Source organism: Lampris incognitus, chromosome 1 (assembly GCF_029633865.1).
Source record: "Lampris incognitus isolate fLamInc1 chromosome 1, fLamInc1.hap2, whole genome shotgun sequence".
Lineage (NCBI taxonomy): Eukaryota > Metazoa > Chordata > Actinopteri > Lampriformes > Lampridae > Lampris > Lampris incognitus.
Genome location: NC_079211.1, coordinates 80,836,293 through 80,850,238, shown reverse-complemented (window position 1 = coordinate 80,850,238; position 13,946 = coordinate 80,836,293). Strand labels below are relative to the sequence as shown.

At 47.1% G+C, this 13,946-nt stretch overlaps 1 protein-coding gene across 2 annotated transcripts in view; it reads right to left on the bottom strand.

The window, feature by feature from the left end:
* Nucleotides 1-13,946, bottom strand: part of pomt1 (protein-O-mannosyltransferase 1) — a 105,509-nt gene that overhangs the window by 38,822 nt on the left and 52,741 nt on the right. The window lies entirely within an intron of this gene.

Sequence of the window (13,946 nt, the reverse complement as noted above, 5' to 3'; positions counted from 1 at the left end):
GTGCTGAGAATTTGTTGTCCATTTGTCTTAAACAGTGTTTGATTTTTTTAAATTTTTGAATTAAGACTCCTACTATTGAAGTGAGTTATTGATACTGATCCATCCATATTTACATTTCTTTTAAACTGGTCATCTGTATAGTATTCACAATCACTGTTTGTATTGTTATAAAAGTTATTTTTAGGGTCAATGTCATTTTCTCTGTCTTGTGATTTATGATCCGTATATTTGAATGTTTTCAAGTTCAGCTTTTCGTAATCAGCAGATGAGTGACTGTTAATGTCCGAACTTGTGATGACAGATTTTAGTACATCCAGTTAGTTCGTTACTGAGTTTGTCCATTACCTTTTTGTGTTGTTCTCCCTTGTTGTGGTATTATCCGTGGGATCATGCATCGAACTTGTCCAATTCGCTGATATCCCTGATGAGGTGTACTTTTGCTGCTTCTGGTGTTGATCCGTTTAGTTTGATGAAAATTTTGCAGTTTGAAGTCCAAGTTGCTTGAACCCTGTTCTGCTTTTTCAATATGCGGGCTTTTCTGGCAATGTCTGCGTTCTTTTTGGTTAAATGGTCGTTGATGTAGACGTCGGTTCCCTTAAGCTTGCTTCCTTGTTTGAGAAGCGCTTGCTTTTTCTTTCTGTTTTTGAATTGGATGATTATTGCTGGTGTTGCGATTTTATTTCTGCTGGGCAGGGTATGACAAGCCTCTACATCATTGCTGTTGATCGAGATACCCTTACTGTCCAAAAACTTCACAACTTGTATCTCAAGTGATTCCCTTTTGGCCTCGGTCGTGTCGGCTCCAACCACGGCGGTGGTGTCACCGGTGGTGGCAACCACCCCTGCGTAGGACCGGTGCCTGGTTTTTAGACCGCTGATGATCAGATCATTTACCCTGGAGTACTGCTCCAGGTCGTCTACTCGTTTTTCCAAAAAAGATATCTTTTTGTCCTTTTCCGTGTTCTGTTTTTTTAGTGATTGCACTTCTGTTACGAGATCCAGTATCTATATCTCTGCCGAAACCAAGTCGAGAGACTTCCTAATCTCCTCGACCTCCTCAGGCAGAACTGCGTTTTTCTTAGGCGGCATTTCCGCATTAGCTTCAGTTTGATTTTAAACGAATACTTTGATTAAACTATTGATGTTGATTATTGATCGTTGACCTCACCCAGTGCTGGTGTCGGACGATGGCAGCGCGAATTCTTGCTGTAACTTGCTGTTTGCAGCTTTAATAGTATTGTGTGAGGTTTGATAGAGTTTTACACAAGTGCCCAGTTTCTGGGCAATAAGCCTATTTTTAGTGTACCTCTTTGACCAATTGGGTGTTAAGTGGCCAAGGTGTGGTTTGCACTCCTGGCAGACAATTAGTAATTGGTGTTCTTCAAATCGCTGCTGCTACTTGGAAGCATCAGGCAAACAAGCCAAGGGCAAACAGGTCTAGGCTGAATGAAGGCTAGAGTGAACAAAGGCAAGCGTGACTTTTTCAAGCCAAGACTTCGTCAAGCAAGGACTGCTCTTTTAAGATCCAATCAGTCATCTGTATTTTGTGTACATAGTATAGACTATGTGGTTCCTTCGCATTCCTGTCCTTTCCTCTTCCCGGGGCTGGCATAGACGTTGGGTCACTCCTAGGCGCTGTGACCCTACCAATCTCATCTATCCCACTCTCTCCACTCACATTGAGCAAGTGGTGACGGGAGGGCTCTGGAATTGCCAGTGTGCAGTGCCGAAAGCTGAGTTTATCTCAGGCTACGCATCCTTGCTCTCCCTCAACTTTCTTGCTCTAACTGAGACATGGATCATGCCAGATAACACTACCACACCCACAGCTCTGTCTGATGTGTACTCTTTTTCTCACACTCTCAGAACTGGGAGGCGGGGTGGTGGTACTGGCCTGCTGATCTCCATGAAATGGAAATACTCTCTTGTTTCCATTCCAAAATTTTTTCCACCCTCTTTTGAATTTCATGCTGTTACTGTCTCTTATCCAGTCACTCACCATCATGGTTGTGTACCGCCCACCAGGCCCCCTTGGTGAGTTTCTGGAGGAGCTTGACACACTTGTCTTGCCCTGTTGATGACTCTGCACTTATCCTTCTCGGTGACTTCAACATCCACACTAACAAGCTAGACCCTCTTCTCTCTTTCCTCTCCTCCTTTGACCTTCACCTCTCACCCTCTCCTCCTACTCACAAGGCCGGCAACCAGCTGGACCTTAATTTTACTGGACACTGTCCTATTTCCAATCTCTCCGTTACTCCCCTCCAGCTCTCTGACCACTATTTCATGTCCTACTCTCTCCCTCTCTTCACCCCCTCAGTCCCTTCCCCTACCCACATGGTTTCTATCCGTAGACACCTCCCCTCTCTCTCCGCCACTGATCTTTCTTCCTCTGTTACCGCTATCCTCCCAACACCTGAATCTTTCTCTCTCCTACCCCCTGACACTGCTACTGATCTTCTTCTCTCTACCCGCTCCTCTTCTTTGGACAATCTCTGTCCCCTCACCTCCAGGCCTGCACGCCCAACTCCACCTGCCCCTTGGCTGGCCGACTCAGTACGTACCGACAGACGGAGCCTGAGAGTGGCAGAGCGCAAATGGAGAAAAGGCAAACTCCCAGAGGAACTTCTCTACTTCCAATCTCTTCTTTCCACTTTCTCCTCCTCCCTTTCTGCTGCTAAGGCTGCCTTCTATTGCGCTAAAATCCTATCCTCTAATCCTAAGAAACTCTTTGAAACCTTCTCTACACTTCTTCAACCCCCACCTCCTCCTCCTACTTCCTCCCTTCTCCCTGATGACTTCGCTAACTTCATTGACAAGAACGTAAACGACATCAGATCCTCCTTTTCTCACCCCCCGGTTAGTGCTGCTTGCACTATTACACCCTCTGCACCCTCCCTCACCTCTCCACATCCCACCCTATCCCACCTCGCTCCCCTCTCCCCCGACGAGGTCCTAAACCTCATCCCATCCAGTCGCCCCACCACATGCTCCCTTGACCCGATCCCCTCCCCTCTTCTTCAGTCTATAGCATCTGAACTCCTTCCCTTTCTAACCCACCTCATCAACAAATACCTCCCTCCAGGCAGGATGCTTTACATCTGCATTCAAGACTGCTAGAGTCACCCTCCTTCTCAAGAAACCATCACTTAACCCCTCTGACGTCAAAAACTACAGACCGGTTTCCCTTCTACCCTTTCTATCCAAAACTTTCGAACGTGTTGTCTTTAAGCAACTTTCTTTGTACCTCTACCAGAACAACCTCCTGGACCCCAACCAGTCTGGGTTCAGGGTGGGTGACTCGACAGAGACGGCCCTCCTTGCAGTGACAGAATCGCTGCACTCTGCGAGAGCAAACTCTCTCTCCTCTGTCCTGATACTCCTGGACCTGTCAGCTGTGTTCGACACAGTGAACCACCAGATCCTCTCTACCCTCGAGGGGCTGGGTGTCACAGGCTCTGCACTCTCAATGTTTGCATCCTACCTGACGGGTCGCTCCTACCAGGTGACATGGAGGGGATCTGTGTCAGAGCCTCGTAGACTGACTACAGGCATTCCACAGGGTTCAGTTCTGGGTCCTCTCCCTTTCTCCCTGTACACGACATCCCTGGGTTGTTATTCACTCGCATGACTTCTCTTACCATTGTTATGCTGATGACACCCAGCTGATCTTGTCCTTTCCTCCCTCTGATACACAAGTAGAGACATGCATTGCTGCATGCTTGACTGACATGTCAGAGTGGATGGCGACACACCACCTGAAGCTCAATCTGGACAAGACAGAGCTGATGTTCCTCCCAGGGAAAGGTTGCCCGCACCGAGACCTGGCCATCACCATTGACAACACCGTGGTGACGCCAACTCGGGCTGCGAGGAATCTGGGTGGTATCCTGGATGACCAACTGTCATTTGCTGCAAACATTGCATTGGTTGCTCACTCCTGCAGATGTCTCCTCTATAACATCAGGAGGATTCGCCCATTCCTCACTGACGAGACGGCACTGGTGCTCATCCAGGCTGTGGTCATCTCCCGGCTGGACTACGGCAACTCCTCCTTGCTGGCGCCCCGGCATCAGCCATCAGACCTCTGGATCTTGTTCAGAAAGCTGCAGCTTGTCTGGTGTTTAACCGCCCTAAGAAACGTTTGGCTTTGGTTCATCATTCCTAGCATGGGTTAAAATATTGTATTGCTCACCGACAGCCACAGTGCGGACAAATAATATTATTTCTGATTATTTTTCACTCCATAGGGGCTGCAGACAGGGCTGCAGCCTCTCTCCTTACCTGTTCAATTTGGCAATTGAGCCACTCGCTATAGCTCTTAGGGAAGAGGATGGCATTAAAGGTATCTCACGAGGTGGTAAATTGCATAAGGTATCACTTTATGCAGATGACCTGTTGTTATATATATCCAACCCAATAGAATCTATACCTAGACTATTACTTACCCTGGATAACTTTGGTCGCCTGTCAGGTTATAAGATAAACTATTCAAAGAGCTTGCTTTTTCCGATTAACCACACTGATAGAGACTACTCTAGCTTTCCATTTAAACTTGAACATAATGTATTTACATATTTAGGAATCAAAGTCACTCATACAACGGGGAGGTTATATAACCATACATTTAAAACACTAATAGAACGAACAAAACAAGATTTTAAAAAGTGGTCAACGCTACCAATTTCATTAGCGGGCCGCATTAATATAGTTAAAATGACAGTCTTAAGTCCGCGGTGGTGTAGCGGTCTAAGCATCGGCTTTGTGTCGATGCAGTTGCCCACTGGGGACTGGGGTTCGCGCCCTGGTCTCGTCAGATCCGACTATGGCCGGACTCGATGAAGCAGCAATAATTGGCAACGCTGTCTTCGGGAGGGGGGCGGAGTCGGCTTGTGTTCGTCACGTGAATGCGTCTCTGTGTGTGTCGGAAAAAACAGTGGTTCGGCCTGGAGTCGCCTTGTCACGAAAGTGGGGAGGCGATCTCCTTCGAGACTGCCGGCCGGAGAGATGCAGTTGGCGAACGCATGCAGTACGAGGGTGGGTGTTTGAATTAAAATAGGGATCGATTGGCCACTAAATTGGGAGAAAAAAGGGAAAAATCAGAAATAAATTTTTTAAAAAAATGACAGTCTTACCCAGATTTCTCTATCTTTTTCAAATGATTCCCATATTCATACCTAAGACAACTTTTCAACAATTAGATAGATTAATTTCATCATTCATCTGGAACAATTCAAACCCCAGGATGAAGAAAATATACTTGGAGGTCCCTAAGGAGACAGGGGGATTAGGCTTGCCTAACTTTATTTGTTACTACTGGGCTGCGAACATTGTAAAACTTTTACACTGGGCATTTACATATAAGAATCAACAGGGTACAGATTGGGTTCACATGGAACTCTTATCCAATCCTTTACCGATATTCACCTCTCCACCACCACATAATGCTAACATACAAATAACAAATCCGGTGGTTAAAACTTCACTTAGGATATGGCTCCAGTTTAGGAGGCATTTCGGATTAAAGCATGCTAGCGGTCTTTTCCCAGTAGCAAATAATCAATTCTTCTCATCATCTGTGTTAGATAACACATTTCAACTTTGGCATAGAAATGGACTGGTGTTTTTCTGTGATCTATTTAAAGATGGAACATTCACCTCATTTGAAACGCTTACCAAAGACCATAACATACCCAGATCCCATTTTTTTTAGATACCTTCAAATCAGTAGTTTTGCCAAGAAAGTGTTTCCCTCATTTCTGTATCTGCTACCCAGGAGCCAATTAGATGTTATTCTAGAGATGGATCTCTATAATCTATACACTGATACAGGGATTGAAACAGATATCCTGGGACAAAACAACCACTGCATGGGAGAGAGATTTGGGTGTAGAGCTTTCTGAAGAGGCATGGCGGGACAGCTTAATTCGTATACACACTTCCTCATTGTGTATACCACATGGGTTAATTCAGTTTAAGGTGCTTCACCGTCTTCACTACTCGGGGGACAAGCTTGCCAGAATCTTCCCCACCACAGACCCTGGGTGTCCGAGGTGCAGCCATAGGCCAGCCTCAGTGGGACACATGTTCTGTGGAATGCCCCTCCCTCAACAGTTATTGGGGACAGATATTTAATGTATTCTCACATATCTGTAAACAGACCATAAACCCTGATTTTCACACAGCCATCTTTGGCACACCGCCCCCTAACTGTAAGGTCACAACTTTGCAGGCAAGTGCTCAAGCATTTGCCTCATTACTAGCTCGCAGACTTATTCTATTTAAACAGAAGTGGAATAAAGCGCCATCATTTTTGCAGTGGTTGAGGGAGGTGCTGTCCTTTCTGCCTTTAGAAAAGCTCCGATATAAAATATGTAAAACCCGCAAAAACTTTACTTTGACCTGGAGTCCTTTCAAAGACTTTATTGAAGGTTTTCCCTTTTATTGAATGTACTTTTTATTTACCTGGTTGTAACGAAACTACTTATCGATATATGTATACAACTTTATATTGTCTTCAAAAATATGGTTATTATGTGGAATTGGAATAAGAAATCCCTGCATAGTCCTTTTTTTTCTTTTTCTTTTTTTCTTTTTTTGAGCCTTGGGGGGAGGGGGGATTCCTACACGTTTCTTTTTGTTGTTGTTGTTGTTGTTAGTGTGTCTTGCATACCTGTTCCAAAAAAACTTGAAAATTGGAAAATAAAGTTTAAAAAAAAATGCCGGTAGTTTCCAGTAATGGAAAATGAAAAAAGTTGAGTCAAATCAGTACCATGTAGTGGAAAAGGGGCATTTGACTCCCCGTTCAAACCAGTGTTCCTCCCTATCAAGGATGTGCCCATCCTCATCCTTGAAAGAGTGGCCACTGGCCTGTAGATGGTGTAGACTGTGGAGTCCTGGCCTGATGAAGCAGCTCTTCAGAGGACCTTTGTCATCAGGCATTAGTACACATGGCCATTGAAAAGTCACGGTAATTTGCACATGAAACTAATTGTTGGTTTGGATTGTTAAGCCACTGTATTGTTTATAAGGGTGGGATACCTACAGTCAGTTTATAAGGGTGGGGTACCTGCAGTCAGTTTATAAGGGTGGGGTACCTGCAGTCAGTTTATAAGGGTGGGATACCTGCAGTCAGTTTATAAGGGTGGGGATTCCTGCAGTCAGTTTATAAGGGTGGGGTACCTGCAGTCAGTTTATAAGGGTGGGGATGCCTGCAGTCAGTTTATAAGGGTGGGGATACCTGCAGTCAGTTTATAAGGGTGGGGTACCTGCAGTCAGTTTATAAGGGTGGGGTACCTGTAGTCAGTTAATAAGGGTGGGATACCTGCAGTCAGTTTATAAGGGTGGGGATACCTGCAGTCAGTTTATAAGGGTGGGGATACCTGCAGTCAGTTTATAAGGGTGGGGTACCTGCAGTCAGTTTATAAGGGTGGGGTACCTGCAGTCAGTTTATAAGGGTGGGGGATTGTCATAGATGTGAGTTTTATGACATGTGTTTTACGACAGTTGCTACTGTAAGTGGGAGGTGCCGAAAAGCAGGCAGTACCTTACACACGGATGCTGATGTTGTAGTGGAGCCTAAGAGCACGGAGAATAAACCCATCCTTTAATTGCAAAATACTGAACTCTGGCTGGTCATTCTTATAATAAACAAAAGCTAGTTTATTAGTTTATTACATGGTGTCAGAAGTGGTCGAGGATGGCAAAGTTTCAACTGCCAGAGAGCCTTTGCTTTGAGAAGCCCGCCGAGTGGCCCGACTGGGAAAAACGGGTTACCTGCTACAGAAGGGCTACTACACTGGACAAAGAGGACGGCCCAGTTCAAGTAAGCACGCTGGTGTATGCACTCGGGAACGCAGCAGAAAATATTCTTAGCTCTTTCACCTCCAGTGAGGGGAAATGAGTCGCAGTATGAGGTTGTATTGGCGAAGTTTGATACATATTTCATCCCGAGACGCAATGTTATTCACGAGCGAGCATGCTTTAACCAGTGCATGCAGCGTGCGGGGAGCGTGTGGAGACATTCATTCCTGCTCTGTACGAACTGTCGGAGCACTGCAACTTCAGCAACACAGCAAAGGCAAAATGGCGGCACCCAAAGAGAGACAAGCACAGGGACTGTGATAGTGACCGCAGAAAGAGCGGGCGGTGCGGCAAAACACCACACAGCCAGGAGGATAAGGGCCCAGCAAGGAAGTCTACTTGCAACAAATGTGGTAAAAGTGGACACTGGGAGAGGGTATGTAAAAGCAGGCTGGTGAGTGAAGTGGCTGAGGGTGAGGAACATGATGGACACTGTTATCTGGGCTCAGTCAATAGCACACCTCACAATGATGATGAATGGACAGTTACACTGAACATCAGTAGTGTGCCCATAGAAGTTAAGATTGACACAGGAGCTGATTGTAGCATCATGACTGAAGCGGTGTACAAAACACTCGAGCCCACGAAAGTCCTACAGAGGCCAAAGAAAGTACTGAGTGGGCCAGGGGGCAGTTTGAACTGTTTAGGGCAGTTTATAACTCAGACCAGCTACCAAGGCAAACCATACACCTTCAGGCTCTACGTTATTAGAGGGGCGAGCGTGAATAAGCTACTCAGCAGGCCTGTAGATTTAGCAATGGGGCTAGTAAAGAGAGTGTATGAAAGCAGCAGCAGTGAACAGGAGTTTGGTCTACTTAAAACACAGCCTGTAAGAATAGTGCTGCAGGAAAATGCCCAGCCCTATGCAGTCTGCACCGCACGCCGTGCCCCCATACCCCTCCTGGGTGCAGTGAAAGAAGAGTTGGAACAGATGGAAGCCAACGTCATCATTGAGGCTGTGACTGAACCCACAGAGTGGTGTGCCATGATGGTGCCAGTCCCAAAAAAGTCGGGTAAAGCGCGCATCTGTCTCGACTTAAAGAAGTTTAAAAAAGCTGTCAAGAGAGAGAGGTTCATTCTGCCGACATCAGAGGAGATGATCGCTCAGCTCAACAGCCCCACAGTCTTCTCATCATTAGATGCAGCCTCGGGGTTCTGGCAGATCCCACTGGACAAAGACAGCCAGAGGTTGATCACCTTTATTACACCATATGGAAGGTATTGTTTTAAACGTCTTCTGTTTGGGATCACCAGTGCCCCTGAGATCTTTCAAAGAAAGATTGTGGAGACGCTGGAGGGGCTGCAGGGAGTTGCCGTTTATATGGATGACATCATCGTCCATGGCAGTGACATAAGAGAGCACGATGAACGGCTGCAGAAAGTCATGGAGCGACTAGAGTCTGCAGGCCTAAAGCTGAACACAGAGAAGTGTGTGCTAAGAAAGAGGGTGCTACACTTCCTGGGTCAGTGTCTGCAGTCAACAACCTCAACCCACCTGAAAACGTCCAAGAGCTGAAGAGGGCGCTCAGCATGATAAATTACCTGGGGAAATATATTCCCGACCTAGCTACAGTGGGCCAGCCACTGTATGAACTGCTAAAGTCCCACTCAGTGTGGATGAGGGGTCCAGCGCAGCAGACAGCCTTTGAACGAATCAAAGAGCTCCTCACGACATAAACTACCTTGGTGTTCTATGATGTAAACAAGAGCACAGTGGTCTCAGCCCACACAAGCAGCTATGGGATAGGTGGTGTCCTGTTGCAGCTCCATGGCGAGGACTGGAGACCGGTGGCATACTGTTCAAGGCGTCTGAGCGATGCTGAAACGAGGTACGCTCAAATAGAAAAGGAGTGCCTGGCGTGTGTGTGGGCGTGTGAGAAGTTTGAAATGTACCTCCACGGCCTGCCTGCATTCAAACTGATCACAAACCTCTCATTCCACTGATGAACTCTAGAGATCTCAACAATGTGCCGATCCACTACCAGAGACTTCTCGTGCGGTTGATGAGGTTCAACCTGGAGGCAAAATATGCACCGGGAAAGACCCTTGTCATGGCCGACATGCTGTCCAGGAGTCCGCAGAGGGACCCAGAGCACAGCTGAGACATACACACAGACGTGGAGTGTTACGTCGCAGCTTTGATCAGCAGCATTCCAGCATCGCCACAGAAGATGGACAGCATCCGAGCAGAGACAGCAGCCGATGAGCAGCTCTAAGAAGTGATCAGGTACATACAAGGGGGGTGGCCTGAACACACCACACACACACACAGCTGAGTCAAAGACTACTTTCCAGTGAGAAATGAACTGTCTGTACATGGGGATAGTCACCAGGGGGAGTAGGATAGTGATACCAGGCACAATGAGGTCAGAGATACTAGAACGCATACATGAGGGCAACCAAGGGCTTAACAAATGCCGAGACAGAGCCAACACTTCAGTGTGGTGGCCTGGCATAGCCTCGCAGATCACACACAAGGTCGAGAACTGCAGGTACTGACGTGAGCAGAGGAGAGCACAGAGCAGAGAGCCTCTCTTGTCAACACCTCTCCCAGACAGGGCGTGGAAGTGAATCGGCACAGATTTGTGTGAACATGAAAGAGAAAAGTACCTGGTCATAACGGACTACTACTCTCGATACCTGGAGATACTCCACATCTCAACCATGACAAGCGCACAGGTGGCCTTGAAGCTAAGAGCTCAATTTGCCTGGTACGGAATACCGGAGGAGGTGTCTGTGAATGTTCTCAGTCATCCAGGTCATGGTTATCCAAAGGAGTTGAATCAAGTGCAACTGGACTTGGTATATATCCGTGAAGACATTTCACCTCTCATCCAAGAGGCTTCCTCAGTTCGTGCCTTTCTGACTAGACCAAGCTAGTCTGACTGGCTGGTGATGAGACTCAGCATTTATCCTCTAGGAGTCGTTGTCAGAGCTATTGATATGCATGGCTCTTTGTGTCCCGATGTTTAACAACGCCCGTCGCTAACAGAGCCATAGATATGAATAACGACGTGACCTCGTTATTCACCTGCATCCCAACCATGGAGGCTTTGGAAACTGTGAGGCAACGTTTGCTACGGGGCGACACCCTCCACAATAGGACCAACCTCAGCCCAGACCAGATTTGCCAACTACTGGACCTTTGCCTGAACACTACATATTTCCAATTCAGGGGCCAGTTTTACAGACAGAAACACGGCTGTGCAATGGGTTCACCAGTATCGCCCATTGTGGCCAACTTATATATGGAAGAGGTAGAACACAGGGCCCTGAACTCCTTCAGAGGAACACCTCCGAGCCACTGGTTCAGATATGTGGACGACACATGGGTCAAAATCCAAACACAAGAGGTGCAAGCGTTTACCAAACACATCAACTCAGTGGACAAGAACATTAAGTTCACAAGGGAAGACGTAAAGAACTACAGTTTGCCCTTCTTGGACTGTGACGTCCACATTGGGGAAGACAGGAGCCTCCACATTGGGGTTTACAGGAAACCTACATACAGACCAATATCTACTTTTCGACTCACATCACCCGCTGGAAAACAAACTGAGCATCATCAGAACTTTGCAACACAGAGCTGACAATGTGCCCAGCAGCACTCAGGCCCAACGAGAAGAACACAAACACCTGAGGGGATCTTGACAAACCTGCGGCTACCCCAGTTGGACCTTTGTGAAAACTGCAACACGTTCCAAAAAGACCAACCAGGTGAGTGACGAGGAGAAAAGGAACAGAAGGAAGAGCACAGTCATCCCGTATGTTTCTGGGGTCTCCGAGAAACTCAGGAGAATGTTCAACAAACACCGCATCCCGGTACACTTCAAACGCAGCAACACACTCCGACAAAGACTGGTTCATCCCAAAGACCGTGTACCACACACCCGGAAAAGCAGTCTGGTGTATGCTGTACAATGCAATGAGGATTGTACTGACCTATTCATAGGAGAAACCAAACAACCACTACACAAACGGATGGCCCAACACAGAAGGCCACACTCCTCAGGACAAGACTCAGCAGTCTATCTACACCTAAAGGAGAAGACACATGCCTTCGAGGACAGCAATGTACACATTTTGGACAGAGAAGATAGATGGTTTGAAAGAGGGATGAAGGAAGCCATCTATGTGAAACTGGAAAAACCATCCCTCAACAGAGGAGGAGGTCTGCGACACCACCTATCTCCCACTTACAATGCCGTCCTTTCATCTCCACCCAGGAGACTCATGAAGCCTAGCCTCCAAGAACAGTCGGTCACTAACGGCTCCAACGACTCTCATGACCTCTGAACAATGAAGTCGAAACTAACACCCCCAACGACCGTCGCTGCTAAACAAATGCAAATCAATAGCTCCGATGGCGATGGGCATGGCTGGACATCGGAGCACAGGAGAGCCATGCATATCAATAGCCCCGATAACGACGGGCACGGCCAAACATCGGTACACAAAAGAGCCACGCATATCTATGGCTCTGTTAGCGATGGGCGTTGGTAAATATCGGGACACAAAGAGCCATGCATATCAATAGCTCTGACAATGACTCCTAGAGGATAAATATCTGAGTCTCATCAGCAGCCAGTCAGACTAGCTTGGTCTAGTCATAAAGGCACGAACTGAGGAAGCCTCTTGGATGAGAGGCGAAACGTCTTCACGGATATATACCAAGTCCAGTTGCACTTGACTCAACTCCTTTGGATAATACCGGAGGAGGTTGTCAGTGACAACGGGCCACAGTTCAGTAGTGATGTCTTCAGAGACTTTGCCCGTGAAATGGACTTCAAGCACACGACCTCTAGCCCCCATAACCCGCAAGGAAACGGACATGCAGAGCATGCAATCCAAACAGCCAAGGGGATTCTGAAACAAAGGGATCCTCTCCTGGCTCTCATGATCTACAGATCCTCTCCACACAGCAGCACGGGTGTCAGTCCGGCTGAACCCCTGATGGGGCAGAAAATCAGGATGACCCTGCCCATCTTTCCCAAGAATCTGCAACCAATGTGACCGAGCCAACATCACGTCAGAGCTAGAGATGCTGCGGAGAAGAGTAAACAGGCCTTTTACTACAACAAGCGTCATGGCGTGAAAAAGCTCCCACCACTACAGCAAGGAGACCATGTCCTTACAAGGCTGGACCATCAAAAAGCCTGGGCCCACACCGGTGGTAGTGGCAGGTGAGAGCACTACACAAAGATCGTACATCATCGAGACAGAGCAAGGAGCCCTGTACAGGCGAAACCGTCACCATCTGCAAGCGGTGCCTGTTGCAGGGTCCCCAGTGGAGGCCAACACAAACCCCAGGAATGACCCATCAGACATTCAGGTGAGCCCAAAACATAGCTCACCTGGCCGAAAAGTGAACACTGATGGACTGCCACAAACCAGGTCTGGTGGGCTTGTTAAACCTGTCTAGAGACTTGACCTGTGAAGGGAAGGTTTAGTTAGAGACTTGAGTGTGAAAAAAAAAAGTATGACATTGGCTGTTATACATGTTTGCTGATAAGTGACATGTCACGGTTGTTTAGTGCGGGAAAAAAAGTATGACATTGTTGGTTATGTATGTTTGTTGAGAGACATAATGGTTGGTAAACATTTACTCTTTGTCTCTTCAGTTACTCTTGGGCCACAAGAGGGTGCTGTTGTTTATAGTAAGCATTGAGTGTTACATGGATATGGATAACGGCAGTATCTAAAAGGGGAAGATGTCACAGATGTGAGTTTTATGACATGTTTTACGACAGTTGCTACTGTAAGTGGGAGGTGCCGAAAAGCAGGCAGTACCTTACACACGGATGCTCATGTTGTAGTGGAGCCTAAGAGCACGGAGAATAAACCCATCCTTTATTTGCAAAATACTGAACTCTCGCTGGTCATTCTTATAATAAACAAAAGCTAGTTTATTAGTTTATTACATGGATACCTGCAGTCAGTTTATAAGGGTGGGGACACCTGCAGTCCGTTTATAAGGGTGGGGATACCTGCAGTCAGTTTATAAGGGTGGGGATACCTGCAGTCAGTTTATAAGGGTGGGATACCTGCGGTCAGTTTATAAGGGTGGGGACACCTGCAGTCAG